General features: G+C 37.3%; 1 protein-coding gene across 5 annotated transcripts in view; it reads left to right on the top strand.

Moving 5' to 3' along the window:
* The window catches only part of syt1a (synaptotagmin Ia), a 310,182-nt gene that overhangs the window by 97,527 nt on the left and 198,612 nt on the right, over window positions 1-14,043 (top strand). Inside the window, exon 1 of one of the 5 annotated variants that reach the window (XM_069192261.1) lies at window positions 9,539-9,647. The exons of the other annotated variants lie outside the window; for them this stretch is intronic. The gene's annotated coding sequence lies outside the window, so the exon portion shown is untranslated. Of the gene's footprint in view, window positions 1-9,538; window positions 9,648-14,043 lie in introns of those variants that run through there. 5 annotated transcript variants of the gene reach the window in all.

Raw genomic sequence — 14,043 nt, 5'->3', positions numbered from 1 at the left:
CTGGCTCTTATTTTTAAATGTCACCTGATCATTTGTCTTCCTTCAACTGGTCAGGTGACGGAAGAAGGCATGACGTTCCCAGCCTCCACCTTGATTGGGCACACTGTAGTGGACTCTTACAATACTCAATATTGTTTTTGTGCTGGGGGATTTATTAGTTATACCAATATGGATCCTGACATAACCATGTAACACTCTGTAACTTTTATTCATGAAGACAAATGCCTTTTTCATGCCACCTGCTAATTGGCAGCAATGTACAGAGAACTATGCAGTTAGCAGAGCCCAGGTCAGGTTGGGGAGGTGTTGTTTGTTCTCTGTGAAAACTCAGCAATAAAGACTGTCAATATGGAAGACATGGGCCATTGTGCTAAACACTTATACTAAATCTCTGCCTTTGGAGGAGAAGATACAATTAGGGAACAGCTTCTGCAAATTACTCACCCTCCATATTGGAAGAAGTAAGACCATATGAGTGAGTTCCACCTTTCCACTGATACAAAGCTTCAGCAATCTGACTTAAGCTTTGAGCAATGAAACAAAATATTTACTTCTGAGATCAGAACTGACCAGAAGTAAAATTAGGACTGTTTCTCTCATACAGTAAATGAGGGATAATATATTCTCTTAAGCTCCAGCTTGTGTCTTTGAGATGCAGTTTTAGTGTCAGTTTTACAGAGCAGAGTGTCCTGTGCCTTACATGACAACATACAGTAAATGAATACAAATTTACATCCCAGAACTGCTACAGTATGTCTTTGTTAATTTATAGTAAGGTTGTTCCAACTTTGAGGGTACAAGACTTGCAAACTTAATAGTGTATGCTTTAGTTTGTGTTATACTGTGGCAGGTCCCCATACACCAACAGTATATGGCTTTGGAGGACCATTGCATATACAGTAAAACCCTTTTTTACTATTGGGAAATATGGAACCAGGGCTGAACCAACCCTGATGTTGAGAGCTTTTGCAAATCTAACTTGGACGATTAACTTGCTGGTTTTTCTATTTCCTCTGTCAACTGCTACAGTACCTAATCTAACCTGTTAATCCTGTTTTGGATTCTGATGCTTCTCAAATATGAGATACCAGCAATCCTGACACAGCAGCAATTGCTTTGCTATTTTATATTCTTAACCTCAGTGTAGATTGTCTCACCATTGAACTGAACCTTTAGCCTTGTAGTACTGTACCTTCTCGCCAATAGACATTTCAAGTCTAATCCATTTCCAGAATAGACAGTATTCTTGTATGCTGAAATGTTTCTAGAGGAATCTGATGACCATAAACTAGATTTGATTCCTCTAATAACCATAAATGTGTACCCTATTATTTATTTGTCTGAAGTATCCCTAACCTGCCTTCTAGTGGCTGAACCCATATTGACACTTCAAGATGGAGCACCTCTGTTACACATAGTGTACATATTCTTTGGCTTTTAAGTTTGTGCCTCCTCATTATTCCACCATCATATTGTGCCAGGGAAACAAAAAAAAACACATGATAATTGAGTGTAAATTTACAGAGTAAAATGTGCTGCTTTGGGTATTCTGGTATTCTGAACTTTGCCCATTTATGTATCGATGTATTGCTGTACTTAACACCAAGTACATTTTTAATAATGAACCCTAGCCTTTGGCGCCTTTTGAACATTTTATGTCACTTGATTATCCTTAAATGCCATAGGACATCTTTATACTATGAAAAAATGAAATTGGTGAAAGCTAAAACAGAATATATGAATATGAAGGTGAATGAGTGTACCATATACATAATTTAGTCAAAAGAAGAAAAGAAAAGTAAATTTGCTTTGACAGGTTCTATTGCATCTAAATTTTGGCTTTGCCAGCAGTCCGCAAATTAGTCACTCACTGCTGTACAACTGTTAAGCAGTTTGACAGCGTGGACAGTAGTGATTATAATGTGCCAGCAAAAACTCACTCAGTTAAAGTTTCCTAAAATTTCCAGTTTCTAATACGTGTCCTGATAAATGCATCACTCTGGTTAAGCAAGGAACTGTTGCAGTAACAAAAACATACTGTTACATGTACTGTTCTGGCATTCCACTTAAGGTTACCGCTGGTCAAAATAACCAAGAAATTTTATCCTAGTGATCAAAAGTTCTGAAATATTATAGTTTTGTCAAACTTCACATTGAAATAGAGTTTATTAATATAAAATATATTGGTTCTTCTTCTCTGGAATATAAATAAGTGTTTAATTGATTGTATCTTCTTACACCTGAAGGTTGATAACATTTGTTAATTTATTATTGATACTGACATCAGTTTTAATAGTAGTAATAACCATCATCATAGTTTTGAAGAAAGAAAATGCATAATTATGGACAATACAGTGTCCAGTGTGAAAACAGTGTTCTGACAGAGCATACATTTGTAAAATTTGATAGGCAGTTGTCACGCCTATCATATATTCATATAGTTTTTGTGGTTGTTTGGTTTATTACTAGACTTTTAAGTAGTACTTTGTAAACAAATAAGTGTTTTTAATGTGATTTCATATGGGGTTTAAAAGAAGCAGTCAGACGTGTATCTACAGTACCTCTCTGCACTCTTACTCTTACTCTGCAGTTTAGCACTCTTGTTAGCAGCTGGTATCTTCCTCTGGTAGGGTTACACTTCTCCGCTATCCTGCCCCTGATGGCTATGTAAATAACATCGCTAGGTTACTCCTTGACACTCCTCCTACCTTGACAGACTAAGGTCATCAACTTCTTTCAAGATAGTTTTCCTCCCACTACAGAATTCCCACTTATGTAAAGCAGATGCAACCTTGGATTAGTTGAATGGCTGTTTACTGTCTCCTGCTGAGATGTTGAGGAGCCAGTTTGCTTTCCACCATGGGCTCTCTCTCATCCTCTAGCCAGAGTTCTAGGGGGCCTGCCAGCTTTTTCTCTGCCACCAGCTCACACCTTTCCTTGAGCCAAGGTTTGGGTTTTTCTGAGACTTTGGGATTTACTGTTAACATCTGGCCATAACAATTGTCAGCCTGCTGAGTCTAGTTTGTGCTCCCACCCAGCCTGGAATGCTGCTCCATTTGTGACCTCACATCAGCCTTTATACCAGCCTCCTCTTTGACTGCAGACCAGATCGGAAGAAGGGCCACAATTCTAGCCTCTCCTTCGCCAGCCACCCAGGCAGTGATCCTGGCTTCACTCCCCTCTACCACTCGGCTGAGCTCTACCATTGAAGGGTAGTTTAGTCAGTGTGGGATAGGGCTTTGATTCCAATGTCATACTGAGACATTATATGAAATTAGTCCAACGGAATTCTAATTACATCATCCAAGGGGTCCTTTCCAGAAGTCGAGGTAGCAAGGGTTGCTCCATGTCATTTTTGCCTGTCATTTTTGCTCATAAGACCTCCTCTCCCTGGATATATACCCTGCATGTTATTTTCTTTACTTTTCTGCAGGAATACTGCTACCCCTACTGAAAACTGAACATTTGACCCTCTCCTTGGCTGGTCAGATTATCATACTTAATATTTTTTAGTTTTTTCTCTCTCTCTTTTAAATAAATACTTGTGAATGGACTCTTCCAAGCTAATCTCCAGATTGGCTCACTGCTTAGACCCCTTGAAGGGAGAGAACCTAAAATATTGCCAACTGTATTCATCTTTACCATAACACTTTGGTGACAACACTGTGGAAGTTGACCAGATTGGAGCATTGCCCTTTGTGTCTAGGACACAGATTCCACAGAGTCTTAACAGCACTGCCTCCATTGTATCCTTTGGAAACCAAACTTAAGGAACCAGACTTGTATATAAGCATAGGCCTCAGGGTATAACATATAGTAGGCTGCAGTCTTTCAATGCCTTTCAGTGTTTCTGGGTCTCTTTACATCATCAGCCTCTGAAGATCTTTGAAAAGTATTAAACTCTCCAATTATGTTAATGATGTAATGAAAGTTTACAGAACCTGCAGCCTTCAAGGACTAGAGTTGTAAGCCACTGGTGTATAGAGTGCATAATTCACCTCAGTCTGAAGACCATTGCATCAGCTACAACCCTAAGAAGGCAAACTAGTGGAACTATACCTGAATGCCAGAAAAATCTAATTCAACCAAGAGACTGAGTTTCAGCAGTCTCTTGAAGTTGCATTACACAGCACAGTCTCAACAGCATTGCTTCAACTGAAACTCTTGGAAATAACACAATAAACCTGGCCTGAGGTTTTTAACCTCAAGGACCCTGTCCTCATCATCCCACTCCACAGAATCCTGTAAAGGAACAGAGCAAGAAACTGCTTTCAAATAAATAACTTAAAACTCAGAGCCTTTATAATAATTCCACAGATGTAAGACTGAAGTGCCATCTTGTGCTGTAAGGGGGACCACAACTGTCACACCATCCTAATGCACTGTTTCTCTGTACCTGAAGATTAACTAAGAAATAAGATGTGCTTGCTTGTTTACTGAAGTTTTTCTGTGCTGATTCTTTTCTTTGAAATATGCCCTAGTTAACGTATGTTCCAACAGAACTTAATGCAGTTTAATGTAGTTCCCCTCAGTTTGCAAATTTATTTCTGGCTGAAAAGTTGTTAATGTGTAATCAGGTTATGATGAATAGACACGAGTGGGAATGACAAATATATCAGGAAATGGATGCTGAACAATGTAGCTTAAGATCAAACACACATAATTTTAATTATTTATTCTGTTTTGAAGATAAAGATAACACTAGCCTTCCATATTGCTGTTTACTACAAATTTTAAATACACACTCATAAAGAGTCCTAATGAAGAAAAACTAAGATATATTAAAGAGATAGTTGTGGACATTAGCAATTCCTACAATGTGGATTTGTTTTATATTAGTAAACGTCATGTTTAAGTGCTATTAATTCCAGTGTTAATTCTTTAATATAACATTATTTTTTATATTTTATTTTGCATTAGATGTTTAATGTCATTTATAAAGCTGAAAATAAATTCCTTTAGGAACTGTTGTAACAATTATATAATAGGAGCAGCTGGAGGCTACTGAGATGGCAGGCATGGGGTGCTGAGTTGCTTATTTTAGTGGACCAGAGCACTAAGAGAGACAAATTATAAATTATACAGCCTCCTTCTCTCAGGGGCTGCTGGGGTACCTACTGCACTTACAGGCCTAAATTTTATTTTTCTGGCTTTCTTCTGTCACATTCCAGTTCTAGTTTAGTGATTACTAGTATTTGTGTTTCTGTTATATCTACCCTCCCCCACACTGTGACCCTATTATACTGTGAGTAAGTGTGAGAGTGTGTGGCAGACAGACAACCCAGATTTGGATTCTATCTCTTATAGCCTCTCATCATTCTATATTATTTCCATTTGCAGAGATAGTGATTTATTGCCACTATTCCTGAATGAAACATCTGTTAAATCCTAGAACCCTTATACAGTAAGTGCTGCACTGCTCTTTGGGAATTGTTCTTCAGGGAAGTTGCCTTAGTAATGAAAGGAAGAGTGAAAGACACCTGCCAAGCTGGAGTCAGACCCCACTGAAGTCTATAATGGATCCCTTTGCCATGAATAAGTACGACATAATGTAGGAGTGAAGCTGCAACTCCAGTGGGATGTGAAAGGATGCTGCAAGGTACTCATCTGCCTATCCCTGCCACAATATCTGTGTATGGGAAAAGAAGCATAACTAGAACACTCTGAAGGTCCCTGCTAGACTTCCACAGGAATGAAAAAAGCTCCTTTTTGCCATCCAGCTCCTGCCTATGGACCGTGATGTTCCTATGCCTTTATAAAGGAGAGAACTCTATAACAAAGCCTTCACACCAGGGGAACCACTGCTTCAGCAAGCCTGACTTTTCACCCTGGAAGACAAGAACCAGCAACTAGAATGGTCCATGTCCAGACTTCTAGCACTTAGTCTGCAATAGGCACCTGCACCCACCACCTTAGGCAGTGGAAAATGGGAGGCAGTTTCAAGGTCAAGCTCTTTGACAGCACTATGCAGTGAGAGCTGTATAACAAGACCAAGTTTTAAATCTCTGAAAGGTTTGTACTTTGAACGTTAAGAAACAAGCCCACTGGTAAAAAAAATCACTAGAGGACTCCACAACTTATAGTCGGTTGAACAGCACATCTGAGGACATTGAAAACCTACTGACAATGAGAAATGTTTTGCAAAACCATCAACAGCAGTCTTATAGCAGTGCCTTTAAAACAAATGCAAAAAAGACCAATGAGACAAAGTGCTGGGCTACACAACACAAAACAAGTAGTCAACTGTCTTTGTAGCTACAGTACTGTATTTATACAAGCCTCGTTGAACACTAACAATACAAATACACTGCTTATCAAGATCTGCCTATTTAAACCTGATGTGAAAAGAGGATGGCTTGATGCTAGTCAGTCTATTTTACTGCTGACTAACTAATTTGTCTAATATTCATTTTATGTTCATAAACAAGGCTCTGAAGTGTATCACAGATTAATTCTATTTTCACTCAATTGACCTACAAACTCACTATCAGCAGATGTACTGTGAATGACACCAGAGGAAAGACCAGAGACTGTCCCTCTATTGAGCAAGGATTCTGGTAGTTTGTCATGCCATTTTGACTGTGCAATTCCCCAGGCACTATTGAACATTTAATGTACAGTTCAACTGTGCCCTGAACAGAGTGAGCAGTTGCCAAGATCATCTTCTACTTTTTCACTTCATTACCCTATGAAAACTACTGGGCTGATTTGAGCAATAGGTGCCAGAGGAATTATTTCTCAAGTTTGGACCGAAAGAGTTGAAGATGGGGACATACTTCACTTGTATTCGGTAGGCCTCTGGGAGGAAAGGTTGTAGTCTAGCCTGGACTGAAACACTTGGCCAGCCTTCAGGAGTGCATAGATATTACTCTTGCATTTGCCTAGTAACGTAAGATCAATTCAGTCACCTAGAGAAAATACATTCTTCCCAAGACAGAACTGTTCCACAGACATGGCTCTCCTCAAAATGTGCTTTGGCAATGCAATCTGCTTGCATCTGCTTGGCCAACTTTTGTAGGTCATAAACTGGATGCAACTCAGGTGCCATGGGATAGTGGTGTGATGATCCATTGAAACAGGCTTGTCCACTACAGGAAGCTGGGAGAGATGGGTGCCCATGGAAGAACTGAGAACTATGAATAGCAAGTGAATTATTCAAGCTTCACCGCTACACAAGCATTGCCATCAGCACGACTTCAGAATCTGCATTATGAGGTAGTAGGGAGATGTGAGCAAGTTAAGACACTTCCAGAAGGCTTGAGGCTGGCTGGTGATGGTCTGTCACCAATATGATTGTTTGCCATAAAGTAACTGATTAAAATGGTTCACACTCCAATCTAAACTTAAGTCTTCTATATCTGGAATTCTGCTGCCGAAAGAGATATTAATCTAAAAGCAATTGGTCACTTGCTGCCATCCTCCATAACATGTGACATGACAGCCCTAATGCCATATTGTGCTGCATCACAAGTAAGTTTGACTGATTTGGACAGATTATAGTGTCGGATGTGACTAATTTTGCATCTTGAAATGCATGTTATCACTCTCTAGTCCATTGCCATCTGTGTCCCCTCTGTAAGATCTGATGTAATGACTGGAGTATGGTCACTAAGTATGACAAAACTTTTCTATGATAATAAAAACTCCCAAGAAACATCTTACGTAAGATACATAATATGGATAGGTATGAATGTCAAGATAATCTTGACACTTATGTGGTTCATGAGGATCTATAGAATGTCCACAGTATGTAATAAACAGCTTCAAAAGCTCAGGCTTTACTCACAGGTCGTTTCTCCAAGTGGTGCTCAACACTAGCCGTAGTGACAAAGATACCTTCTAATTGACACTGAAAGCATGGAACCCTATGTACGTTCTATTCCAGCTCACTGATGGGGTTGAAGCCACCCTGAATACCATTAAATTATATTAATATAGTGCCTAATATGTACAATATGAATGGTTAGAAATAGCTTGGACTCATCTTCCATCCTCATCTGAAAATAAACTTCTACCAACTCAGGGTTGCTGTTTTCCTCCTGATAATTTATAAAACAGTAGATAATAGGAAAAATGTTTCAGATTGTGTCAATGGGTACTACTCTGCTTGTAGAATTGGTTTTATAGTGACACTGAAATCACCATATAGTATATCCTTACTGCTCTATTCTTCCTGATTATAAGTGAGAATTGGATTCCAGTTTACTTTGGACAGAAATCCTGCTTCTTCCAACTTGTCCAGCAGGTTCAACTTCCTGTCTGTTTTGGCATATGGTACTTGTCAAGTTTTATGGAACTTGAGTGTAGTCCCATCTATAAGCTCATTATGCCTCAAGTTTCCAATGCCATATTGAAACACTGGTCTGTTTGCTTCAAAACATTTTACTTCTGTAGATAGTGTGTTAGAGTAGGAAATGCATACATTTTTGTTTAGCTTCTGGTCCACATGAAGCTTCCTCAGCCAATAAGGTCCTCAAAGTGTTGGTTTACCTTTGGTAAAAAACATAAATTGCTACAGTGTACTGTACTGTTACAGGCGAGCCCTGACTAACTCTGTTGGTAGAGCATGAGACTCATAATCTCAGGGTAGTGGATTCATGTCCCATGTCGGGTGCAAGGTTCTCTAATAAACCATATTGGGCAGCAGCAGTATGGGGTGGGGTGTTCATGATGGAGGATCATGTTTCTGTGTCACAGCCGAAACGTTGTGTTTTTTCTATTCTCTTTCCAGCATGGAATAAACCTATTACTTGTTCCTTTGCAGACTATATTAGGTTTTATTGATTGCACCTGCTGTACCTCCAAGGTATAGGCAATCTAGTTATCATGAAATAGTGATATACAGTAACATAATGGGTGACAATCTTAGGTCAAAATTTACTATTTTAGCTATTAACCACAATGTTTAAATTAAATCTGGTGAACTGTGATCTGTCAAAATATCATTCTTTTAATATGTTGATTACCTCTCCAGAGCAGATAAGGAAGCAGATATTTTGTTTGGACATGTGCAGTGCACAGAGCAGGAAATATAGACTGGAGAGGCAAAAATTACACTTGACTACCTGTCTGTTCAAGCACTGTATTGTATGTACAGTATTGGAGATACTGTACATACTGTACAGTAAGTGTTACATTAATTTGCATAATTTTATTTGTTGAAGTAGAATTGGCTGTCTAATACTGTATATTTGTGTTAAACAATCATATGCCTGCAAAGTCATTGACAGGTTTAAGCAAAATATTTAATAATATTAAATTATAACGTCAAATGTACACATACAGTATGGTACACGATCAGTAGTGAAAGCATTTTAGGAGGTTTTAGATTTAGGTTTACTGATTTGGACACATAAACTTCATGATACACCTATTTATTACGAAATACATTGTTTTCTTACTGCGATCATAACATTGTGTGAGTTTATACGGAAGTTATTTAATGTACTAAACAGTCGGGATGGCGAGAGCAGAGCACTAATGAGATTGTTTGAAATGATGCATTTAGAGCACCAACAGATTAAAAGGCAACACACTCGCTTCAGTCTGTTGCAAGACGTGGGCAAGCGAAGACAAACAGTATACACCCATAGGAATACAGTGCTTGAACGCGGAGGGGCTGACCATTATACTACTAGACTCCATGGGTGAGTTAATTCTATCCAGTGTTACTTTGTAGTAAAATAATATCATGGCATTTATTTAAAAAGCCGGCAGAATCTTCTGAAAGCGGAAAAGAGACTGGTTTGATGTTGACATTTCACTTGTTTATATAGCCTGAAACATAGATAAGCTTCTACAATCCATAACCGTTTCGGTTATCATTTACAGTTTGTTTTCAACTTTAGCTTGTTCTACAAGCCTACATTTAGCCAAGGTTTTCGTTGTTTTAACGCAATTTTTTTCGTGATTTCGAAGGCTTTTCTACTACTTTCAATAAATATGTAAAATGTATTAGCTTAGTTTTTCAGTTGCATCCTGAAAAAAATGCTATCTCTGCCATGTAATGATTTTCATTAAACGAAAAAAGGTTATTCATTGAGTTCATTAAAAGAAAGTGGGAATGTTTTAATTTGTAGCTACTGCAGAGGAAGGTCAGCAATACAAGGCAAATTAAGTTAAATTACAGTAAATTGGAGGCAATTAATGCGCTGGTTTATGATGTGATCTCCAATAAGCAATCAAGCGGTGAAATAATGAAGAATGACAACTTCTACCTTCGTGTCGAATCAGGTTATAAAAGTGAAAATAGGTTCGTTTATGAGTTTAGACAGCCAGAACAGGAATAGGAACTGTGGTTTTCTAACGCTATAAAAAAGAGGAATTACAGTATTTTTCTGAAGATTACTTCCATCTTTGTACTTTACCATGCCACTTGAAGACAGGTCTGCTACAGTATGTTACCTTATATTTCAGTGACCGAATATGTGGAAAGGTTTGGTCTTCACCAAGGAAGTATAGTAGATATCGATGTGATTAAAGGATATGAATCCGGCGAGTAATGACCCAGATAGCACCTGTTTTAGTGTAATCATAGCTTCACTACTGCCATGCTAGGAATAAGAATATAAACCATTGGATTTAATGAAATCCCTCGAGATTAGAGCTCATGTGCTGAGAAAATTGCATAGCAGATAGTTTTTTTTCTTTGTACTCTATCACCATATGAGCGTGTAAGCTTCTGTATGAAGTCCATAAATTTGAAAAGCAATAGAAGACACAAAGTCTGATCATCAATAATTTATATTTCCTTTAGTGGAAACGGGTTGTCGCTTGGATTTTTTTTTGTGCAATCTGTTGTCATGGCAATATGTCTTGTTCTTAATATATGTGGTTTTTAAATGGTATTAAATGAAGGGCGGTTGGTGTTTCAGTTTTTAATCCGGCGTTGAACTAATCCGCGGATCAGCGCTTTGCCTTTGTCAAAGAGCTTTGAACAATCAGTGGGGCACACATTCACGGTCAAAGAAATATGATAAATAAAACGACATAATCAAATTGACATTTAAGAATAATATGTAATTTATAGACATTAGTTTAGGTACAGTATGTAGTGGCTCAGATTTAATAGTCATAACTATTTTGCATCTTTGAGTTTTTCTCTGTTTTGATGGATTACAGCATATCTCTTTGAAACGTTACATAGAAATGAATTTTCGGTTACATAGAAATTAACTTCCAGTGTGTTGTTAGACTCTTCAAATATAAATTGCATATCAGATATTATTTTTAGATAGACTTGAAAAACACAGGTTGTTATCGTATACTCTATACAATACCTTGTCCATACATCAGCAGCTCTGTTGTGTTCAAGCACTCAAAGCCTAATGGAAGCTTTGTGTGGGAAGAGGAATGTGTGAAGAAGCAAGACAATGAGACAATCTTATGTTTTTCTTGTAAGCATTTCACCATTTCCAACCTCGTCAGTTAGCTGTTATTATTTCTTCTGGTTAAAAAAACAAAAAACTAAGGTTGTAGCATATGCATATACTGTATGCTAAACTCTCTTATTCCTACACAAATGATAAAGACTTTATCTAAAACAAGCAGTTTCAAAACATACAGTCTAAATTCCCATAAGTGTTTTTAAGCAATTTTTTAAAGCAAAGAATTACATAGTAGCTGACATCTGCTGTTTACAAAAAAAAGACATGATGCAGCTAACTCACACTCTACTGAGCTTACTTCATGATTCAAGTGTGAAATCTGATTTGATATCTATGACATCAGTCCACCTCACTGAATTGTCATGCCTTGTTTATTTAATAAATATCTTTGGAAAATATGGAGCATATAAGCTGACAAACTGATAAGTGAAGTCTTCAATGAATGTAAAGGAAATTAATTCTTTGGAGTAGATGAACCAGCATTGCTGTCTGTCATTGAAATGTGGTACTGATAGCAAGGATTCCTGAAGTACTGCACAAGGCTGGCTGACTTCTAAAACAGTGTAAAAAGATTTTGACATAAAAACATTATTGATCCTGAAGGGCACCATTCATTTTACAAAAAGAGTCCTTTGGTGACTTTGTTTTTCTTCTAAAGTACAAATATAATATTTTTTACCTTTATTGTTATTATTTTAGGTTCATCGGATTTTTAGAACGTGGAGAGAAATATTTAGGAGCACGAGAGTTAAAGGGAAGTGTCCAGATTTGGTCTGAGTACTGAAGATCCTCTTTTCCTCTGAAACACACAGTTACTGTAGGACAGTCATCTCTCTATTCGTAGAGGGGGATATCTGGGGTTATGTGAGATTGCAAGGCAGGTACAGTACAGCTTCTGTTTTCTTGGTGTTGGGCCTTCCTGGGACTCAAAGACGGCACAATCTTATCTAGTCCTCGCAATAACAATTTGTGTAATGTCAGCAGGGCAGCCCAGAAGAACTCACATTTGATCTTTGAGTAGATACACTAGACAACATGAGGCTTCTCTTTTCTTCTGACAATTGTATTTGTTTTCATTTTCATTTTTCGAATTTAATTGTTAGGGTTATTTTTTTATTTTTTACCAAATTAGATTTATTTTTTTATTGACTGTAATAAATCTGCATTTTCAGGTCGCGTGTAGGTTTTAACGTTAAATCGTTGGAATCAACCAACACAACAATACAATATGGTGCTTTGGAAGGTAAAATCACAGATGTGATTTTATATAATGCTTCCCATTAGGTAGCATTCAAAAAGTAAATAACAAAAATAATGTGTAAAGTGAAATATTTTGGTTATCCACACTGAAGACCAAGCATGTACTAAAAGAATTACCCCATGGCAGCCTTAATTGTGTGAAAGTTTGGAAAAAAGTTGGAAAACATCAGTTGTGTAGAGGAACAGAATTTGAAACATGGTAATATTTAATTCTTCTCAAAGTACTAGAATTTCTCTACAGTTCGTATCTTTTTCTTTTTCCAATTAAATTTGTCTTCAATTCTTATTATTTTATTTAGATATACTATATTTAATTATTAATTAAGACATGACATTTCTTGCCAAGCTCATTAGATGTTATCAAAGAACAAAATAGCCTTCTTGAATAAATGATTTTCACTATACTGTATACAGGGGGTCATTCATTGGTTGTCTTTTATGGTTGTTGTGTAAATGATTTTCTAAGTATAATTTTAAAGCTCATCAAGAGCTTAACTAACATTATTTGTCCACATTTAACCCATTGAAGTTAATATTGGATATACGACATAGAATACAAATGCAGAAATACTGAGATCATCCAAACAAGCACTTCATTGATGTTCTTACAGGTACCTTCATCAATATTTAATTTAGCTTGTATTTGATATAAAACAAAGTGTGAACATATCCTGTAATGGTTTTGGAAAGATAAAGATAATAAATCCATCCAGTACAGGGTCACAGGGGAGTTGGAGCCTATCCCACCAAGTAATGGGTGCAAGGTGGGATACACTCTGGATGGTTCTAGTAGTTCACGTTACTAGTACTTTTATTTCTTTACAAACACTTTCTTTAAGAGAGGGCTGTGATCATTTCGCCTTTTGTGTCCATTGCAGGGCAGACACACAAAGACACGGACATACTCTTGTCATTTTTAATGACCTGGCTTAGAAAATGCTTTACAGGCAACTTGCATTTTATCAAAAAATTATCCTCAAGACTTTTTCAGAGAGTGTAAAATAAGAATGTGTTTTCAATAGTATTTAGTTGTGGGATCTAGTGATAAATAACCCACAAGGGATGTATAGTATGTCTCGGACTGTGGGAGCACCTGGAGAAAATCCATGTGAACATGGCAAGAACATACAAACTCCACCCCGATAGTGCTGTGGGTCTGGAATTGAACCCTGGGCCCCAGCAATGCTAACCACTGTTCCACCCATCGTCCACCATAATAAATATACTACTTGTATCTTTTTTCTAATCCAAAAGTATGAATATTCATAATGATGTCATTGTATATATTGATCTATTTGTTTTTCAAGCAGTCTACACTGCACAAGATTGCTACTTACATTAGCTCACCAGATGGATCATTGCTGGAGAAAATGGCAATGAAAGTTAAGTCCAACAA

This window comes from Lepisosteus oculatus, chromosome 7 (assembly GCF_040954835.1).
Source record: "Lepisosteus oculatus isolate fLepOcu1 chromosome 7, fLepOcu1.hap2, whole genome shotgun sequence".
Lineage (NCBI taxonomy): Eukaryota > Metazoa > Chordata > Actinopteri > Semionotiformes > Lepisosteidae > Lepisosteus > Lepisosteus oculatus.
This window is presented reverse-complemented; position numbering and strand designations above follow the sequence as displayed.